Here is an 18,293-nt window from a genome sequence, read left to right on the forward strand (position 1 = left end):
CACCGGTCCCGCCACCCTGCCTCCCCAGCAACGGGGGCCCGTCCCTCTAAGGCTTCCAAAAAGCGCTCGCCAAAAAAAAAAAAAAAAAAAAAAAACCGCTCCGGTTTCTCTCCACCCGCTGGGAGCCGGGGGGAGGGGCGCTCGGGTCCCGCCGGGCTGGGGCTTGTATCTTACCCCCTTCACAAGGCGCTGGGTTCTTGCAGGTGTGGATGTGGTCTGGATGTTGTCCTGTGTCCTGTGGTCTCTATTTTAGGAAGATTTTTCTTTGTTATATTTTCATAGCTCTATGTGTTTTTGGGAGGAGATTTCCACTGCTCTACTCACGCCGCCATCTTGGCTCCGCCCCCCTCAGTGTGTTTTAAATCACCTACCTTCCTAGGTCCAAGAGCTGAAGGAAGGACTGGCAACTGTGTAACAGACTCCAACATGTGTACTGCACATTTTATATAAGTCCTTTTTATGTACATTATCTCATTTGATCCTCACAACAACCCTGTGAGGTAGGCAGGGAAAATACTATCAGATTTACTTTACAGATGAAGTTAGGGTTCAGAGAGGTTCAGTGACTTTCCCAGTTACTGAATATCTCATAAGAGACAGAGTAAGAACTTATTAACTTTAAGGCCAAGGGCTCTTTTCTCTAAACCACATAACCTCTGAGAGTATGATCTGACCTCAAATATTTTTACCACTTCAATTTCATTTTCTTTTTCTTAGTGTTGACTTAATACAACAAAAGACCTGATTCTAAACTTATCATGCCAAGTTTATGCTCCTTTACCAATGAAAACTGTGGCCACAGGACATAAGTTCTTTTGGAAAGTACTGTTTTCTTAGCTCTAAAGGAACATAAGCAACATGAAAGCCATAAAGGCCAAGGGAACTTCATGAAGAGAAATCAGAGAAAAGGCTATACAGTGGAGTGTATTAATGAATTTTAGTCCCTTTAAGCTTCTAGTTTTGTGAGAAAGTTCAATGGAGAGCTTTAATGCAGCTGAGACTTGAGGCTTTTGAAGAGGATCTAAGTCTTGATGAAGTTATTCAAACTCAAATCTTGAATGCGTAATGATGGTAGGCCCCAGGGTCTTCAAAAACTTGTACTTGATGCTTTAAAACAAAACACAAAAAAAATTCTACTAGCAAGTCTAGTAAATTTTTTTAAATGGGTTTTGAAAAGCTTTAACTCTTCGACAAGTAATTAATCAGATCACTAGATAACATGTTGAAAGAACAAAAAAAGAAAACCAAAATGAAATAAAGAAAAAAAGAAAAGAGATTTAAAGGGATATAGTGTACAGAATGGCTAAATGTTTCTGGATTATCTCTTTGATTAATATTCTTCACTTCAAATTACAACAGAATTTATAGAATCACCTTGCTCTGTGATCAGATAAACTGATTTAATGATAATTTCCTGAATCTCTTTGATCACTATCCAGGATATCTGATTTGTCTTAAAGGACTTTTGATCTTTGAAAGGATGACCAAAATATTTGTTGGAAGAGAGAATAAAATGAAGCTGATTTTATGTGATAGAGGGAGAAACTGAACTCAGAACATTATGGTTTGAAAATATTTAAGCAGAGAGAAAAAGTAACAAAGTCTTAGAATGAAAAAATTCAGACCACTTAGCAGGTTCAAATAAAAATACTAGTAAACCAAACTTCACCACTCAAACTTGTTTCTTTTTGTGTTCCTATAAACCTGCCTTTTTATTCAAGAAAACTTTAACCTTTTAAAATGTAATCATAGCAGCTAATATTTACTGAGTCTATACTTTGTGCAAGGCACTGCTCTAACCACTTTATGTAGATTCATTCATTTAATCCTCACAATAATCCCATGAATTAGATACTATAATTACCCCCAATTTACAGATGAAGAAAGTAAGGCAGAGAGAAGTTAAAAAATTCATCTAGTTTACCTAGCTAGTAAATAGTAGAGCTAGGACACCGACCTACAACCAATACTCTACAAAACTAGTTTTAATACAACAAAATTTAATGGACTAAGGCTTTCTTCAAATCAACACTGTGCCATATCACAATCTTTCACTGCATATTCTGATTACAAAGTATCGTGGCTAATTTAAGTTTCCTAACAGACTAATGTAGAATCAGTTTCAGCAGTCACGACTCAGAAGTGACATCTTCCAAGAATGTTAAAACAGTTTAAAAATAAAGCATGCTAGTAAAATATAAACAGTAGTAGAGAAGTACAGTTGGTTTTACTCCTTTTTGTGTGTAGTTTTATGTGTGTGTACACACACACACACAGGCATACCTCATGTTATGAATTTCTCTTTACTGTCCTTTGCAGATAGTATGTTTTATACAAATTGAAAGTTTGTGGCAATCTTGCATCAAGCAAGTCTTTCACAACATTTTTTCAATATCTCTGAGTCACATTTCGGTATTTCTTGCAATATTTCAAACTTTCATTACTATTATATTTGTTATGGTGATCTGTGATCAGTGATTTTTGATGCTACTATTGTAATTGTTTTGAGGTACCATGAACCATACCCAGATAAGACAGTGAGGTTAATAAATGAAGTGTATGTTCTAACTGCTCCACTGACTGGCCATTCTGCCATCTCTCACCCTCTCTTTGGCCTCCCTGTTCCCTGAGACACAACAATATTGACATTTGGCCAATTAATAACCCTATAATGGCCTCTAAATATTCAAGTAAAAGGAAGAGACACATGTCTCACTTTAAATTAAAAGCTGGAAATGATTAAGCTTGGTGAGGAAGGCACATCAAAAGCCAAAACAGGCAGAAAGCTAGGTGTCTTGCCCCAAGTAATTAGCCAAGTTGTGAGTGCAAAGGGAAAGTTCTTGAAGGAAATTCAAAGTGCTTCTTCAGTGAACACATGAATGATAAGAAAAAGCCTTATTGTTGATATCAAGAAAGTTTTAGTGATCTTGTACAAAAGTTCAAAATAGCCACAATATTCCCTTACGACAAAGTTTAGCCCAGACCAAGGCCCTAACTTTCTTCAATTCCATGAAGGCTGAGAGAGGTGAGGAAGCTGCAGAAGAAAAGTCTATGCTAGCAGAGGTTTGGTTCATGAGATTTAAGGAAAGGAGCCATCTCTGTAACATAAAAGTGCAGGTGAAGTAGCAAGTGCTGATACAGAAGTTGCAGCAAGTTATCCAGAAGATCGAGATAACATGAGTAATGAATGTGGCTACACAAAACAACAGATTTTCAGTGTAAAAGAATCAGCCTCTATCTTCTTAGAAGAAGATGCCATATAGAACTTTCATAGCTAGACAGAAGTCAATGCCTGGCTTCAAAGTACAGAAGGATTCACATTAGGGACTCATGTAGCTGGGGAATGAAGCCAGTGCTCATTTACCATTCTGAAAATCCCAGAGCCATTCAGAATTATGCCAAATCTACTCTGCCTGTGCTCTATAAATCAAACAAGAACGCCTGGATGACAGCACATCTGTTTACAACATGGCTTACTAAATATTTTTAGTCCACTGTTGTGACTTACTGCTCAGAAAAAAAGATTCCTTTCAAAATATTACTGCTCACTGATACCTAGTCACCCAAGAGCTCTGATGGAGATATACATGCCTGCTAACACAACATCCATTCTGTAACCCATGGACCAAGAAGTCATTTTGACTTTCAAGTCTTATGATTTAATAAATATATTTGGTAAGGCTACACTGTCTAGATAGTAATTCCTTTGATGGATCTGGGCAAAATAAATTGAAAACCTTCTGGAAAGGATTCACCATTCTAGATGCCATTAAAAATATTCATGATTCATGGGAAGAGGTCAAAATATCAGTATTAGCATGAGTTTGGAGGAAATTGATCCCAGCCCTCATGGATGACTTTTGCATGCTTCAAGACTTCACTGAAGGAAGTAACTGCAAACGTGGTAGTAAGAGCAAGAGAACAAGAATCAGAAGTGGTGCCTGAAGATGTGACTGAAATACTGCAATCTTGTGATAAATCTTGAATGGATGAGGAGCTGCTTCTTATGAATAAGCAAAGGAAGTGGTTTCTTTAAGATGGAATCTACTGGTGAAGATGTTGTGAAGACTGCTGAAATGAGAACAAAGGATTTAGAATATTAAACTTACTTGAAAAGTGGTGGCAGGGTTTGACAGAACTGACTCTAATTTTGAAAGAAATTCCACTGTGGGAAAATGTTATCAAACAGCATCCTATGCTACAGAGAAATTGTTCATGAAAGGAAGAGTCAATTGATGGGACAAATTTCATTGTTGTCTTATTTTAAGAAATTGCCACAGCCACCCCATCTTTCAGCAACCACCACCCTCAGCAGTCAACAGCCATCAACACTGAGGCAAGACCCTCCACCAGCAAGATTATGACCTACTGAAAGCGCAGATGATGGTTAGTGTTTTTTAGCAATAAAGTACTTTTTAGTTTAATTAAGGTATGTACACTGATTTTTTAGACAATACAATTACACACTTCATATACACATTTTACAATATAGTGTGAACATAAGTTTTACGTGCTCTGGGAAACCAAAAAATTCATTTTACTTGTTTTATTGCAATTTTTACTTTATCATCATAGACTGGAACTGAACCCACAATATCTCCAAGATATGCCTGTATTCTATATCCTAATTTTTTGTACAGTGGGCATGGATTACTTGCACAATTTTTTAAAAGGTTTTCTAGTATGCCATCACCATTATTAGTATTAATATATACTAAATTACTATATATATATTAAACTTATGCTAAAGTTACTAGGTAAGTTTGTTACGGTTCTATCTGAAGAGAAAACTTTCAATGGAGGGTAAGCTTTATGATAAATAATAACTATTACTTACTTAGCACTTAATCTAGGCAAACCTTTTACATACATTACCTTTACTCTTCAGTAAATTCCTATTTTACATATGAAAAGATTGAGGCTTTGAAAGAATAAACTTAATTAATAGAACAGCTAGTAGATATTGGAGCCCAGAATCCAACCTGTCTTCACTAGAGCGCACACTCTTTCCATTATATTGTAGCCTTGCCTAATGCCAAAGAACTGTCTTTTGGTAGTAAACACACTGAAAAATCTAAAATTCATATATTCTTCTTAAATAGAAAATATTGAACAGAAACTAAGTTCAGTCAAGATTATCATTTTGAACATCTATTAACACAGAGCTGTCTTCATCTAATCAAAAGAGCCCAGGTGGCTACAATCTTAAAATTAGTTGGTATGCTTTCTGACTTTCCTTGTCCCTGCTTGTCAATGTGCCTGCCTTTAATAGGAATATTCAGCTGCTCACAATTTGCTGCTTCTAATATACTGTGAAGTTAGATACCAATTGATTAAGCCTATTGGAACTATGTCTTAAAAAAGTTAAATAAACTGAGTAAGGACCTGAGAAAAACATGGATTTTTTGTCTTATAGTTTGGGAGCTCAGATAATTAAACTTATTTCCTGTTATGGATAAGTTGAGATCAGTGGATAAATGACCAGTAGATAAGTAGATATCTTCCTGTCAGCATTCAAATACCGGGATAATAGAACATATACTCTTACTACAGTAAATGACTTTATTGCACTATAAAAAAAAAATAAGGGTTTGAAAGAGAATGTACCCACATGATGAGAAATCCCCTCCACAAAATTCCTCATGTTCAAACTCTATCAAGCAACCCTAATGAATAGAGGAGTTCACTGCCTACCAGCACAATCTGCCCCCCACTGTTGACCAGTTCCATACCTTCTCTAACTAAGAACTAATTTTGGCTTCAAATAACAGAACAAGAGTACTACCTATGGAGTTTCTCCAACTCTTCCAAAGTCTTCTGTTTTCTGAAAAAGCAGTCCCAGTCCCTTCAATCTAGGTCATCACAGTTGTCCTTTCATATAACCACAAAATTGATTAAAGATAATTCTCTTGTTCTTCATGGCATATCTAATAATAAAATCAGTTTTTGTATATTAATGTTTTGTAGGTTAATGGATCTAGTTAATTCACTTTGGTTATACACAATGCTAGGAAAGCCTTACAGACAGCTCAAATTTAGACTGAATAGCAATAAATTTTTGAGATTCTCCTTTCTTTTCCTCCTGCCCAAAACAATACCACAAAACAGAGTCTTAAAAGATACACTAACCATAATCTTTTATGTTACTAGATTCTAATCTTTTCATTCTCAGGCTTTTGCCTACCTTCCCATCACTTGAACCCTGTAAAGGATCTTAGAACATCCAAAGTTCTTTAAGCTGCTTTCAGAATCATGACTTAGCCCATGACAGGCCCTGAGGCCTTGAAATTCTGACTTTTTTTTCTTTTGCACTAACCGGATATCTTCCTGTCTGGAATTTTTGGTTTTCCAGAAAATTTTATATATATCTGTAAAATAATATATATACATTTTATATGTGTGTGTGTGTGTGTGTATGTAATGTATTATATATCTACTTGCATAGACATACACACACATACATGTACCTTCCCCAATTCTATGTCATCTACATGTGACTTTCATGAACATGTTTATCTCCCTTCTATGTTACCTTTACCATATTTATCTTGACTTAGGGAAACACAATCTACCCTTGATTTTAGTTCATTGCTATCCATTCTCTCAGCAAGAATGAGTCCTGCTCTATGCATCTTGCCCAATGATTTACCCCTTGTGGCTAGTACCTCTTTCCAAGTATCTTAAGAAGCAAAGCATCATTTAACAGAAATGATTATGTGCCAACATATGGTATATAACAACTGATATACCATAACATGCTCTATTCCACTAATCATGACTCAGCCCCCATATTAGTGGACTTCATTTTGACTTTAACAAGAAACATGATCAGTGGTATCATACAGATATGTACCTTCTATAGCCTATTTTCAAGCAAGTGTCAAAGAAAATCTCTCTACTCATAAAATGAAGATTATCATATCTTTACATTTCTTGTATAACTCATTTAAATCACTGTTACTGTTATTACAAATTACACACAATGAAAGTGTGGAAAGATAAAGATGGCAAGTAAAAGCCATCAGAAATTTTTGCTGAGTTCCAAGTCAAATAATCAGTATTCAAAGTAGTATTCTCACTACACGATAAGATTATCCATGTGTATCTAAAGGATCTTGCTAGTTTACTGACTTTACTTACACAGAGAACAAGCCACTCTTTGACTTGTTCTAAACAACAAAAACAAAGTGAAATAATAACTAATATTTGTTTAAAAAGTGGAATCCCTAAGTAGCAATTCTAATAAAACAAAGTCCATCCCATTCAGTGATACTGAGAGGCTCAAAAGAACCGTGATAGTGCAATGCATACCTGGCTTGCAAACAAAGGTAACAACATCCCTACCACCTGCTAAGATCAGCAAGATGCTATAAATTGTGAGTACTGAATCCAGCAGGGCGAAGCATTTAGTTTACTTGCAAATCCTTATTAAAAGTAATAATCTAATGTCAAAGTTAAAAACCTCTTATAGTATCACCAAACCTTCCACGCGGCTTTGAAAAAACTTAATTCAATTGTGTAACCCCATTTCTTCCAAATAGGACAAATAATTATGAGGACAAAAGCCATAAGGAATAGTAATAGGCTCCCATAATTATTAAACTAGTCTAAAGCCTTGCTGTTTCTTAGTATTATAAAGATAAAAACATGTTCATAGTAAAAAATTCAACCTACCAGGAAGAGTATACAGAAAATATATGAGTTTTCTTCCTACTCCGGATCTCTAGTTTCATTTTCCAGGAATACCTCTGTCAAGAGCTCCTTATATAGATTTGAAGGAATTTTGCATGTATATATTATACTATAAAATACAAATGAAAACATTATACAAACAGTTCTATATTGTTTTTCTCAATTAACAATGTATCTTAGGGATTCTTCCACATCTCCAAGTATGGATCTGCTTCATTCTTTCTAAGAGCTGCAAGGTACTACATTATATGAAGGAATTTATTCAACCAGACCACTGATGAGGTATATTTAGGTTATTTCTAGTTTTCTTTTTTATTTCAAGTAATATGGTGATGAATATCTTTTTATAAAATTTTATGTGCAGGCACAAATAAGCCTGAAAGATGAATTCTTAGAAGTATTGCCTGGTTTTAGAACTGAACAAATTCTAAACAAGAAGCCAGAGTATCTACAAGGGAGACTAGGAAAAACTAAATATAATGCTTAGTGATTAAAAGGTGCTAAATATTATCACAAACTTAGAATTTAAAAACTCCAAAGCTAGGAAATAAAATAGAAAAAAAGAGGAACTTTACCCCCTGAGGAATGAATCACCTAAGAAGTTTTTAAAAAGATGAAGAAGAAAAAAGGAGAAAAAAAAAGAAAAAGGAAAGGAAAGTAGCACAAATAAACAGTACAAAAGTTTTTAAAAAGACATTTAGGGGCCTCTTTTCTTACTTTAACCTAAGGCATAAAGTAAAACTGGCCAGAAGATTTAGGGCACCTACTATGACAGAGCCAAACTAGAATGTGAGATGATTTAAGTGACTATTTAAGGCCCCAATTCCTACAGGATATCGACAGGTTGACGTAGTCTACCAGGCTCTAAGGTGTTGAAAGGAGAGCTCCCCCAAAAAGAAAGCAGCGCAGTAATCTTCCAGGAATAGTATATCTTATTGATCTCTTTAGTTTCTCATCAATTTTACTGGGTAAAATATTACTCATATACACAAAACAAACCTCTCTTCAGAAGGTCCAAATTAACATAACTTAAAGAGATTCAGTCTGTATTTTTTAATGACAATCCTACAGTTTCCTAGACTGATCCAGGGCTGTTCCATTTCTCATCTAACATAAAACACAGTCAACAACTTACCTTTCCCAAAGTGTTAGGATCTGAATGCCACAACACAAATTGTTTCATGTTTTGGTCCATTGATGGTCCGTGGATTTCTTTAAATGAAGTCCATGTTAGAGTCCATAGATATCAGCATTCTGCAAAACTGAAACCTCAAGAATGTCAATGCACATACCTAAGTTACCACTTGGATACCAACTTACTATGAATAATAATAGAATAGTTATTATGAATATAGACATTAAGATGTGCAAAATTAGTGGACACAACATTGAACAGAAGATTGAAGTAGCAAAATTAGACTTTTTAATTTTTAAGACAACATAAATCTATAGGATCTCAAAACATTACTTTGTACCATATTTATGTGTATTCTAAAGGTGGCACCACAGCAAGAGCACAAAAAGATGGGGATGATTTGGATACCAACACTTTCCAGAAATTAGGTAAACAAGTTTTAATAGTAAGCAAACTTTTAAGATTTAAATGACTGTGATAATGTATTTACATATCTACTTTTGTGTTTTTTTTAACCTATTTTTAAGAACACCTTAGGTTTTTAAATTTAAAATGCATACTAGTTTCTTCTTTGTAAAACAAGAAGCCATAAATTCAGTTTTTCCTGCTCCATTAAATCCAATCTCAGATTTCAGAACCTCTTAGGAGCTACGACCTCGTTACCTCGTTAGACAGCACGAAGCCCATACACACAATCACCTCACAGGGACTCCATCTAGAGAGTGACTCATGCTCAGATCCCATTACAAGGCCAATGTGTAGTCTGCACTTTTTCCCACTTGACAACCAGAAACAACTGGGTTACTGCACTTGTTCTTTAGGTCTGTGCCCACTCTTCATCATCATATTTAAGACATCTAAGCAAATACTTTACAAAAAGAAACAATTAAATCTTGAGCTTCCTACAACTATTTGGACGGAGTTAACATTATGTAAACACACCGGGTGAAACCTCTGACTGGATTTTTACAAATCACTACTTTCATTTTTCTTATGAAATAATTCGCATTTACATCTCAAATGTAAGAAATGCGCCAACATAAGAAAGAAACCATTAGGAAAAAGGGTAGTAAATTCACACTGGTAAACAAGAAAGCACTTAGAACATGGATTAGAAGCTCAATGCTACAACTGCAGCTATCATCTATCTGATGGCCAAGTTCTCCCTGGTATCATTCACCCGTAGGATCTTCCCAGAAAAGTAAAAGAATATGAAAGCCGAATTAATTGCCTCATCTTATCCACCCACAGCAGAGAAACATATTAACACACACTTCTAAATATCAATAACCACAAAACAACAACAAGATCCTGAATCTCTACTGCACCAACATCCTCATAAACTACTGGTTTCACGTCTACATTAAGGGATAGGGATCCTGAAGTTCGGGAGTTCTCCCAGTTGAGCCAGACTGAGGTTCGTGCATACATTAATCCATTACTTCTACAGCATCTAAAGAATGCCTAATAGTGGCAAGGCACTGTCCTGACTTGAGAGATGAAAAAACAAAGTCCCTGTCCCCTACTAGCAGAATAGAGGTAGGGGTCGAGGTAGGCGGGAAATGGACTCTTGGTCAGCTCATATCAGTGCCCAAGCTCCGTCTCTCCACCCCCGAGTGCCAGTACTCGGAGCCCAAGACCCCAATCACGACGGATTCACGGAAGACGCAATCTGACGGTATTTCCGCGACGATCTCGGCCCTCACGACCTCGTTCCCAAAGTTCCTCGTATCCTTATCTCCCCAGGGAGTCCCACGCCAAGGAGCTTTTCCTCCAGCCACCATCTAATTGAAGATCTACCTTTCCCCGCCCGAGTTTGGGGCCCCGAACAACGTGGACCACCAACCCTGATTTCCACCCTTACACCGGTCTAGGTTCGGCCCTCAGGTTACCTGCCGGGATCCGGGGTTCCAGCAGGACCACCTTAGCCCCGCCCCGCCCCGCCCCGCCCATCGCGACGCCCTCTACAACCAGGTACTGCCTCCGGGGCGTAACTTCCTGTGCGTCACGTCCTGTCGGACTTCGGCCCAGCAGTCCAGCTTAACCCCCAACCTCCCAGTTGTCACTTCCGACCTGTTCCTCGGTCTCCCCGGCTCTAGGCGCTGTCCAAATCTTGTTTATCCTATTCTTTTTCGCCTGCTTCCTTAAACTGCGGTTCTGTGGTCCAGCCCGCAGAAGTGCAGTTTTTGTTTTTACAACTTCTTTGCCATATTCTACAACCTTTTCTGCTGCAGTCATTTCCCTCTGCTTCCTCTGTACCAGACTCATCACTGTTCTCTAAACTCGTCAGCTAAAGGAACCACAAGATTATTCTTGTGATTTTTCTCATTTTCTCTGCCCCGTGGAGTGCTTGGAGTGCAGGCTCTGAGGTTGTGTTCCCCAAGTTTGTATGCTGCCTCTCACATGCAACAGTATTAATTAGACAAGCTGCTTAACTTCTCTGGCCCATTTTCTCATGTGTGAAACTTAATACTAGTACCTAGAAATAGGGTTGATTTGTGTGTATTATTTGAGATAATAGGAAAGCGCTGGCATATGAAAGCATTCAATGAATGTTAATTATTACAAGTGCTCTCTTGTTCCCTTTTGGAACATAGAAGTGGTTAGGAAAGCTGGAACCAGTTTTCCTGTTATCCTTTATATCCTCAGCTTTTAATTACATAATTAATGATGCTTGGTACCATCCCCCTCTGAATTGTGACGTCCTCCAAACAAAGATGGAATCTTGTATAGGACACAACTTCAACCCTACTTGAAATCACCTGCTTGGTAATTGCTAGATACTGGGAGAAAGACGAATAAGACCCAGGCCCACCCTTAACACCATGGAGATACTTAGTAAATTATTATGCAAGTGAAGCATAGGTGATCCTCTGAAACTTAGCCAAAGTAGAACCATATTGTTTAAAAATGCCATTTTAGAGCACATTGCTGGGCTGCATTTCTGGACTGCAGTTCCAGGAAAAAGGAGGAGCTCCCTGTTCTCCTAATGGCAAAGCACAAGGAATGTAGAGCTGTTTGTGTCTAAAGGAAAAATCAAGATAAGAGGAAGGAATTCCACTCTTACCCGCTCTCCTGCACTTAATACCCCTCCCATACCTTGATAAAATGATAAAAGCTAGCCTACTGAGTCGGGTTGGCGAGTTGGGTAGTGTAGCTGTCCAAATGTCATGCACCCCTCCATGAGTAACCCCTGAATAAAACTCATTTACTCGCTAAGCTGGACTTGTCTGAGGCAGTTCTTTGGCCTGTTGGGTTCACTCACAATTTGGGGGAAGATGTTTCCAGGAAATCCTCCTAACAAGGAGGAAGAAAGTCAACCAAGGAAAAAACCAAGCAGATCAACAGGGCCAAGGATTTATTCTTCAAACCAGTTATGGATTGCCAGAACTGAAAGGAACTTCAGAGAATGCTCAGTTAACCTCTTGATGTTACAAGTAAGGAAAATTACAACTAAAAGTCACACATTTAGTGGCAGGGCTAGGACCAGAAGTGGAATCCTAAGATGCTCACCACTTCCCTCCTTTTCCCAAATCTGCCTCAAAGTGTCAATAAGGTAAAACGAGATTCACTTTCAAGTTCTTCACTGTCAAGTGAAAGGACTAGAAAAATCGCAGTGCAAGAGAGACAGGAGCAATGCAACCTAGCAGGTGCCACAGGATACTGACCATCATTTGAATGTTCTGGTCTAGTTACTGCTGGGTTCATTTCAAACACTGTGGCCCCCTCTCCCCCTGACAAAATTCTTATATATACCCAGAAATGAGGGGTTAAGTATCAGGTATGTGAGCTCTACTTCCCGTTTTTACTATCTAGATAGGAATAAGGAAATGATCAAAGCAGTTTCCAGAGGTAAACATAAAGACTTTGGAAATGCACTGCCAGTGATGTGGCACAATTTTATTTAGTCTTCTCTGTTGGAAGCAATTTCTCTTAAATATTCAAATCTTTGTTTTAGGAATATGACAAATCTGGTATAGTCATTATTATTGAAATCTGGTAATGAGTGTGTTTCAACTAACTAGGTAATCCTATAGAGCCATTGAATAATGTAATTGGTATAAATGAAATTTAAGTTTTATTCCAACTCTATCATTTAAAAAGGCCAATGATATTTGTAATCAATCTGTGGACCATAGTAATTAAATAATCTGCTGAAAGTCACAGTTAGTCAGCAGCAGTCAATTCTAGAATCTAAGCCTCCTAATTCCACTTAGTCATTCATGCAGAAGAGACACCTGGCCAGGCATTAGGGATATGAAGATGAATAAAGGGCAGCACATCTTTGCTTCTTCCACAAAGTACAGCAGAAACTAGATTAAGCAAAGGGGATGAATTGGCTTCTTTAAGTGGACTGTTATGACAGGCATCAGGGTTGGTTGCTCTAGCACCTCAATGATCATGTGGGACCCATATTTCTTACCCTCTTTGCTGCCTTCATAGCATCTACTTGAGCTTATAGCCAGCTTCCCTCAGGGTGGAAAAATGGGTGCAGCATTCATCTCACATCTACACGCTGTGCACACTCTCGAGGAGATGGACACACATTCAGTAATTCCAAGGTGATTCTTAGGCTAGAAAAGGGAAAAATATACCTAAATTTCTGGGCTGGACACTATACTATCTACAGTTTTTACCTTTCAACTTTATATAGGTAGTCACCATTAAATGTCATTCTGTAGTCACCATTAAATGTCATTCTGTCACAAATTTACCCTAGAATTCTGTATCAGGATAGGCAGGGTCATACTGCAGTAAATTTAAAAAATCCCCAAACCTGAATGTCTTTAAATGGCACAGATTAATTTCTTACTTATGTTACAAGATGACTCTGGGTCTGCAGAAGGGCTCAATCATTGCAGTCACTCAGGAACCTAGGCTGACTGAGCAACCACTGTCTTGAACATTGCCTGTAGCCAAGCCAAAGGAAAAACGAATCTGGTGAAGAACCATTAAATTAATGCTCCCATAACTTCTCACTTTTTATTGGCCACAGTAATGTCACATGTCCTCACTTATTTCAAGAGGATGGGGAAGTGCAACCTTATCATGGATGAGAAGGGGTGAAAACTAGAATATCTGTGAAAAGCCCTGAAGACTGTTACAAAGCCAAAACTATCTTTCAGTCTCATTGACACAAACTCATCTAGACTCCAACTACACCAATTTGTGAGTAAAGGATAAAGCAGCAGGAAAATTCCTTGACAGTTTATCTCATTTAATTCTGTTACAGCATTAGCAACTATAAATGTATATATGAAATTTTTCTGACATTATTAGTTACTCAATTTGGATAATAATATAGTTCCAGGCACAATCAAGTCAAGAAGAATACAGTGAACTACCTAAAGTTTCTGTCATAAGAGTTTCTTCGCCAAGGCTGTGCATTAAAACTCCCTGGGGAGCTTTTTAAAACTGCTGAGTCCATCCAGAATCACAGTCTTCTAAAGTGAGTGCCACATATGTGTATTTTCAAAATACATGATTCTTCCTTCTCCTGCCTCAGTTAAGATCCACTCTTCTATAATACTATGAAGTGAGCAATCTGAGAACACGTACCATTCTGTTTTTGCTCACACTGCATTAGCAGTGCCTACCACACAAACTGCTCAATAAAAATATGGTTGGTCAGATATATTCTTAAAACATAGTTATCAAATAACCACATCATATCCACAAAGATTCCATTACCTAACCTTGTTTAATCTCTCTAGGAATCTCAATACAACATTTTTCGAGCCTTCCAATGTATTAATCCTCTCTAAAACTGATATTAAATTTATTTGGCACATCTTGTTCTTAGTGAACACAGTATATCTTTGATGATCACAAGCCATAACCTTAGTGAATTATTCTAAAATAATTAGGTATCTAAAATTCATAAAGTATTGATTAAAACTCACCAGTCTACAACATCTTTTATCCTTTGCCTATTCAAATATCAAAACATTTGTCCATCCTTAGTCTTTTGGCCTCTTTCCTTTTTCTTGAAATTTCTCAAGACTTTAATCATGTCAGCCAATTCTCCACGCTTAAAATCAAGGCATTTTGGTAAGGAAACCTATAAATAACAGTTGCTACAACATTTGATGATCTGTTAATGGAGGCATGAGTTGTGCCAAACTGTTTTAATTTGGCCTTAACAGTGCATGGTGTATTAGTTTGCATACTGTTTGCTATTCAAAGCAGATAGAAATATAATCCTAGAAGAAATATATAATTCAATTAAATTCATTTAAAAGGAACATAATATTAAAGATGGCTAATAATACGACTATTTTTACCTAGTGCTTTCCATAAGCCAGGCAAGTTCTAAATGTGTAATCACTTAAAAAGGAAGAAGGTGACAAAGAAAGACGCAATATAACTCATACTGAAGAACAACTAACCTCATAATTAAAATAAATGGACAACAAGAATTGACAAGGATTTGGAGAAATGTGAAAAGTCATATATTGCTGTTGGAAATGTCAAGTGGTACAGCCACTTTGGAGAACAGTTTGGGGGTTCCTCAAAAAGTTAAACATGGAACTACCATATATCCAAGCAACTCTAATCCTAGGTTTTTTAATTCTACTCCAAGAATTAAAAACAGTTTACACAAAAAGTTCATAGCATTATTCATAACAGCCAAAAATTGGAAACAATCTTAGTATACATGAATTGATGAATGGATAAACAAAATGTGGTATACAATGAACTGTTATTCAGCAATAAAAAAGAACGATGTACTGACACATGCTACATCTTAAAAACATTACTTTAAGTGAAAGAAACCAGACACAAAAATCCACATATTATGTGGTTCCATTTTTATGAAATATCCAGAAAAGGCAAATCCATTGATACAGATTAGTGTCTCTATTCAAGGAGAACCATGGGATAAGGAAAAAGGGGAATGTTAAGTCACTGCTTAATGGGTACAGGGATTATTTTGGGTGTTCTGGGTTTTGTGAGTCATGATAGTGTACAACCTTGTGAATAAACTAACAATCACTGAATTATACACTTTAAAAGGGTGAATTTATGGTGTGTGAGTTATACCTCATTAAGAAAAAGTATCTTTAAAAAATGAGCATGTCAGTTGAAATTTAAAAGGAAAAAAATATATTTATGGGTAAGAAAAAAAAATAGCAAACATGAGTTAAACATGAATATGACCTGATTGATGACAGGTGCAGAATACAGAGAATAGATGCTAATTAAAAGGGTCATGACAAATCTGAAGAGTGTCCAGGACAACCAACAAAATTAGGAAACAAGAAATACCTTATCATATGAAAAACAGTAGTACCTGAGAAAAAGCCTAAAAAGAGAAGGCTTACACAGACTTGTTGGCATCTTTAAATATTTGATGAAAGACTGTACTAGTAAGGGGAGCCTTATAATTTAACAAAAGTAGAATCAGGGGATGATCACTCCTGAGAAAAAATGTGGAATAGGGGAGTGTAAAGTCCTGGGAAATAGGGCAAATTTTTTTGATTAAGCAGAACCATCTATCCTGAAGAGTACTGAGCTCCCCTCAGTGGAAGCATTCAAAGGGAGGTGGGTAGTCTTGTGCTATGAATGTTATTGAGGTGTTCCTATATTAGAAGAAATATTAGACCAAATAGCCTAGGACATCTCTCAAATTTATGTCTATGTAGCTTCTTACTAAGTAGTGCCTTTGTCAGAAAAGCTGAAAAGGATTATCATCAGCAAATGGAATATTCTCTTTTCAGTAAAATAATATGGTAGGGAATTGGGAGAAAGATCAGGAGGTATAAAGGTGAACTGCGCCTAATTGCACTTTCAACACAAAGTAAAATTGAATGCTAGGATATGTCAGAGATGTCACAAAAAGTTTTTATGCTGTTGAGTAAGGACACTTCATGTATAATTTTCAGTTCAAAGGCTGGCAGAGATGGCATACATAATGAAAAATTTTTGCAAACCTAAAGTGACAAGCAGAACTCACTGAAAAGCTGAGTGATTGAAATACGGGAGATAGGAGTGAATGGATTCTCAGTTAAATTTTTGGCTGCATTCAGCTTAGATTTGGCTGCCGCCTATGGGCATAATCTTTAAATATGCCCAGTAATATTTCATAGATCTCTGGCATTTCAACCAGCAAAGATAGTCAACATGTGACTGAGTCATTTCTGCCACAGTTGGGTCTTCTTTAGGAATCCTGATAGCTTATCTTCATCATCCAGATACTGAATATATGAGCGCACAGCTGTGTGTGTATATGCGTTGTACTTCTAAGGCTCAACACTTGAGCAAGCCTCTTGAAATTATAGTAATTGTCTTTACTGATACTACTGGCATAGTGAAAAAACTACTTATATCCCATCTCTTATTTCAAACACTTATGTCAGCAGCTATTCTCCATAAATGTCAGCCAACTTCACTTGGAAGAGTGTATTAGCTGCCCATCTCTTCACTGTTTAGTTAGGACAGGTTAAAATTCTTTAACAAACAGATCCAAACTTCTTGCTTTCTCCAATAACAGTCCATGTTGTTTCTAGTCAGCAGGGCAGCCCTCTTACACAGGTTCATTTGGGAAGTCAAATTTCTATCTGTGGCTGTATCCTCCTTTGGGGCCTTGTGACCTTTTGTATCCCACAGTGAAAGGGGAAAGGACATGGAAGAGAACATGTGACAGAGTCTATCAGTCCAGCTATTAAGCAATACTTTTCATTTGTTACAGAAAAACATGACTGGCCCAGAGAAGTCAGCTCTGATGGCTTCATGGCACTATTGAATGAAGTTGTACAAAGCACCAGATTTTAGATAGTCATCTCTGCGTTTGCTGTGAGTACATATTTGCAAGTTCTATCACACAGAAGTTCTGTATTTGCTTTCTTTTAAGTTTTAACATACCACCTCTGATCGACTGATCTATTTTTGTGAATTGCAACGCAATAATGAAAAGGACATTTACCAAAAAAAGCAGCAGCATATAAATGATATGGAAGTACATTAGCCAAGAGGAATGGTGATCCTGTTAAGTAGCACTTATTGAGACAAATTAAATTAGAAGGCATTTAAGAACATAATAATTCACACAATGATCAAAAGACTGTCAAGCAGTCAAGAGGTCTGTAAGCAGCAGCATGGTGGCACCTGCTAAATTGGCTCACCGCACTGCCATAGATTTGGTTCATAAGGAGCCCAAATAGATTTAGACAGTTTATTATTTACATGGACAGCAAAAGAAATATCAGCATGGTATCAGCTCCCTGCATCCCTAGTCCCACAGGATGACACCAAACAGGAGGGGCTAGATGACAGATCATGGAACCGTGGTCTATTGCCGGGGAGTAGGGCAGGGTAAGCACTTACGGGAAACTGAGAGTATCTTCTTAAATTGTGCCCACTAGTTGCCTCACTTGCTTACCCTAGTCCCTGCTGTGTTGGGTAGCCAACTCTAAACTGCTGTCAGTTTTATAAATTTACCCAGAAGTTTGCAGCTGTACTTCGG

At 37.2% G+C, this 18,293-nt stretch overlaps 1 long non-coding RNA gene across 1 annotated transcript; it reads right to left on the reverse strand.

Annotated features, from left to right (window-relative positions):
• Positions 1 to 354: 354 nt before the first annotated feature.
• LOC108410189 (uncharacterized) lies at positions 355 to 10,814 on the reverse strand. The gene is made up of 3 exons (XR_001856431.3): positions 10,720 to 10,814; positions 8,828 to 8,954; positions 355 to 1,107 (listed from the first exon to the last, which is right to left on the reverse strand). It is a non-coding gene; the product is annotated as an uncharacterized lncRNA (long non-coding RNA).
• Positions 10,815 to 18,293: the final 7,479 nt, after the last annotated feature.

This window comes from Manis javanica, chromosome 3 (assembly GCF_040802235.1).
Source record: "Manis javanica isolate MJ-LG chromosome 3, MJ_LKY, whole genome shotgun sequence".
In the NCBI taxonomy this organism is placed as follows: Eukaryota; Metazoa; Chordata; class Mammalia; order Pholidota; family Manidae; genus Manis; species Manis javanica.